Source organism: Ctenopharyngodon idella, chromosome 3, assembly GCF_019924925.1.
Source record: "Ctenopharyngodon idella isolate HZGC_01 chromosome 3, HZGC01, whole genome shotgun sequence".
In the NCBI taxonomy this organism is placed as follows: Eukaryota; Metazoa; Chordata; class Actinopteri; order Cypriniformes; family Xenocyprididae; genus Ctenopharyngodon; species Ctenopharyngodon idella.
In genome coordinates, this window is record NC_067222.1 from 48,371,267 (window position 1) to 48,375,857 (window position 4,591).

The window sequence follows — 4,591 nt, forward strand, 5'->3', positions numbered from 1 at the left end:
CACTATTCTTTAAGAGCTGCTGTGCAGCCAAACAATGTACCAGTTATCAATGTAAAGCTGCTTTGACACAATCTACATTGTAAAAAGCGCTATATAAATAAAGGTGATCATGTCAGATCGGCTAAATGCACAGAATGTGGGAAAACACACCGGAACGACAACATCAAGTTTTATGAGACATCGCATCCACAAAGGTAGTCACATTAACTCAAACAGCTAGCTATATACTGTGGTGAAGCTGCATGGCTAATTTGGATTACCAGCCTGTTAAAATATGAACAAAAATACAAATAAATAAAAATCTAGCTTTTAAACCTAACATCTTTTCGTAGTATATGCAGCTTTTCTTTCCTAATGTGTCCATAAGAGAGAGATAGAAAGAGATGTTAATGCATTTATTACTTAAAGCTAATATTTTAACGTATCGCAATCAGCATGCGTACAGTTTTCTATTGACGTTCTTAAATATTCCGAGGTTTGATATTTTCTGATAATGACTATCGTCAATAACAACAAAGCTGTATAGCAAACTGCTGTATAACAAACCAACTCACTGGCGCCATCTTGCGTCCGCTTAGCGACTGTATTGAAAATGACTACTCGTGTTGCCAGGGTGATTGTTTTGTACATTGTAATGGATTATAAAGTAACAAGCTAGATGCACATTATCCCTTACATCTTAGGACCTTTATTGCAAACAAAACAGATGATAGAAAGATCATATTATTTTGTCTATATAATACAATAGGATTTGAGTATGATCTTTATTTTTTTTTTTTTTTTTAAATGACTCGAGACTCGACTCTGACTCGTGACAAAAGACTTGACTCGGACTCCAGATAAAAGACTCGTGAACATCTCTGCTATAAAATATCATGTATACACTGCCTTAGTTGGACTTGGATGACTACAGCGACGCACAGCACGTTTCTCAATAAAGAGTAACTTCTGCTTGAAAGATATCCCAACGTCTCCTGGTCTCTGCTTCGACGAGGAAAAAGTTTCCTACACATTATACAAGTTGTTTTTAGAATAAAAAGGTACGTTCGATTTCGTGGAAATAACACTAACAACGTTAAAATCAAAACAAGTCAGCCATGTCAGGCTTATTAACAGTCCCAAGCTTTTTATATCGATACTTATGCCAATTAAATTAAGGTTATCATAACACTACTTTGCGAGATTCTTACGTTAAGGAGATGACTAGTCTCTTCAGTTGTGTTCACTCTTCCCAGGAGTGTTGCACGTGGTGCAAAGCCAGGAGGTTGGAAGATTTTTTTTTTTTTTTTTTTTTTTTTTTTGACAACTGAGAAGGCATGATTCTTATGATTTCATTCACCATGACCCTGTCCAAAGACTGTCCTCACAGACTTTCTCATCGCATCCACACGGATCTCGTAGGTGACCTGTTTTGATCTCAAGAAGGTGAATTCTCACCTAAAGGTGAGGAGTTTGCATCTATGGACGTTACTGGTAAAAGATCTTGAGAGTGTGAAAAAAGCAATGAAAATCGTACAAAAGTATTGCAGGAGATCAGGAGCTAAAGTAAATTAAGATAAAATGGTATATATGAGATTCGGAGGGGCTACGATTTTAACTAGTGATGGGACGGTTGATACCGGGGCTCCGATGCTCCGACACAGTTTTCAAAGCACTATTGTATCACACACTGCACACTGATGCTTGTATGGAAATGACAATACCACGTGATTGATGACGTTTGAAGCTTCGAACGTCATGCAGTATTGGAAAGTCGAGACAGCTGGTTTGAAAAAATTGGCGCTTCAGCTGATGCATGAAGGAAAATGCATTTAATCATGTTTTATTGCTGGGGTCTCAGAGACCCTGAACAGAGCATAAGGGTTACCAGCTCACCCAAAATATTTTTTTAACTACACATCATTGTATATTTTATATTATTGATCAATATGTGAATCCTTTGACCAGGTTACACATGACACGAGTTGTGGTCTCATTGTCACAAATTAATTTAGATGAGATTAGTTTAGATTAGATAGAACTGATTCAAGACAAGAGTGATTCCGTATGTCACGGAAGCTTTGGTCACATGCTTTTTCAAACCATAGATCTGCTCTGCAATGATTTAGATATGGTGGAGAAAACAAGTTTGACTACCAGATGTCGCTAATGCGCACGGTGTTAAAAGCTTCGAGTAATGAACCGTTTTTCGGCACAATTTGATGAAAGCCTCAAATGCTTCAGAAAGCCTCGGCTTCCCATCACTAGTTTTAACAGAGCATTTTACTTTCAAGGAAACAAAAGAAATAAAGATTTTAGGTGTTTTAATGGGGAGGGATGAAAAGAAAGCAGAAGGAACTACGTGGGAGAAAATTTTAAGAGGGTTTGAAAGATTGACTTTTTGGAAAATGAGAACAGAAATGGTAGTATCTCTCAGAGAAAAGCCTCAGTCTCTCTCCTGGACTGGAACTTGTTGGGTTCCTTTGTATTCCACCTAACGAGCTGCAATAGGATTCAGGTGGCACTCATGAGCCTGTCAAGCAGACAGTAGGAGGAGCAAGAGCATCATGGAAAAACAGAGCACACACAGAAAAAAAGGACACATAGTACACAAATCATTGAAAAATAAATGAGATAAATTCCTACGTCCCTATGGACGTAACAGGGACAACATATTGTGGATGAGAACAAAAAATTGGATGTTGGAGGGGTTGCCAGATTTTTACAAAGAATTGATGAGTGCCTGGGGCAAATTTTTAACGAGTGTACATTTTAATCCGCAAGGGAGAGAGAACATTTTAAATCAGCCTTTATTCTTAAACTGCATTCTTAAACTGCATTTTAAATCAAGGGAAATATATCTTTTTTAAGAAATGGTGGGATGTGGGAATCATGAAAGTCAGAGATGTATTATACAAATTCAAAAGGGGTTTTTTACCAGTACAATGCATTGTGGATGTAATAGAGGAGGAAAAGGAGGATTTCAGCAGACAAGAGATAAAAAACAAATATGACGTAATTAAGAACGCAATACCTCAAGAGTGGATAAAGAGAATTGAAAACATGGAAGAAGGGAAACAAGAAAAAGATGTGTATGTGAGGCTGGGGGGAAAACTGTATGCTTTTAAAGAATGTACTGTGAAAAAGTTTTTTTTTTTTTTTTTAGAGATACTGTTTTTAGGAAACCTATTGTAAACGAATATTGGTTATGGAAATTCAATGATTTAAAAGAAGACAGCATTTGGGGGATCTTGAATGGAAAAATTATACAGTCAAAATTGGAGAACTTTGATAAAATATAAGTGTTTTTCACAGAAACTATTTTACACAAAATTGGAATGGAACAAACTGCTGTTTGCAAAGTATGTAATGATGATGAAGAAGTGTTTCTATGTTTGTTTTTACATTGTAAAGAATTGGAGGATTTTAATGGGAAATGTAAAAGAATGATTTTAAGTTTGAGAGGGGAAAATTTTGAATGGAATAAGATGATGATGTTGGGTCTTGATAACCAATGTAAAAACAAAACTTATAAATCTACTTGTGATGTTGATTAAGAGTGCAATATGGGAAAGAAGAGAGAAAATATTTTAATGGATGTGTGGCATGTGTTTAAAAGGAAGTTTGAAAAGTATGTTGAATGCTTGTTTTATTTTAAACAAGAAGAAAAAATTGATGATTTTACAAAGGATGTCTCTAAGGTTTTAAAGGATTCAGGTTTGAGAATGTCATTTTAACACAACTGAATGAATGTTAAAAGGATGTATTTTTTAGAATCCTTTTAAAAGGACCCTCACTGAATGTCTGCTCTTCCTTCATGACCAACAGCATTTTGTAACAAAATCCCTAATGTATTTTAATGTGGAAAATGTTTGATGTAATTTTGTCTTGGAATACTTTCAATAAAAAAAAAAAATAAATAAATATATAAATAAAAGCGCGCCCGATCTCTTTTGATCTCAGAAGCTAAGCAGGGTCGGTCCTGGTTAGTACTTGGATAGGAGACCGCCTGGGAATACTAGGTGCTGTAAGCTTTTTGTTTTACTTCACTAGTGTGCAAACATTTTAAATAGCCCACTCTTGGCAGCAGCTTTCGCTTACGGCCATACCACTCTGAGCACGCCCGATCTCGTCTGATCCCGGAAGCTAAGCAGAGTCGGGCTTGGTTAGTACTTGAATGGGAGACCGCTTGGGAATACCAGGTGCTGTAAGCTTTTTCTTTTACTTCACTAGTGTGCTAACATTTTAAATAGCCCACTCTTGGCAGCAGCTTTCGCTTACGGCCATACCACCCTGAGCGGCCCTATCTTGGTATGTTCCAGGAAGAGAGTTGGCTGCAGAAGGGAGAAGAAAAGCTCTCCTCTATTTTGTTATATTTATCTTTATTTTTCTTCAAAATACATTAGTTTAAAAGTTTTGTTATTTTACTTAAACCCCAGAAAGTTTTTATTGTTGGGGTTTGAGGTTATTTATACTAAAGTGGTCAATTTTGGACTTATAAACCAACCCAGTATCACGTCAAGATGTCAAATAATCACGTTGGTCCACTTTGGAAAACGTTTCGATGTCACGGATTAAGCCCCTCAGACGTGAAACTTACGTTTGTCTAGTG

The 4,591-nt window shown here is 36.5% G+C and overlaps 1 non-coding gene across 1 annotated transcript; it reads left to right on the forward strand.

Moving 5' to 3' along the window:
• Positions 1-4,074: 4,074 nt before the first annotated feature.
• LOC127510262 (5S ribosomal RNA) lies at positions 4,075-4,193 on the forward strand. Its single transcript, XR_007929516.1, has one exon. It is a non-coding gene; the product is annotated as a 5S ribosomal RNA (ribosomal RNA).
• The last annotated feature ends 398 nt before the right edge of the window (positions 4,194-4,591 follow it).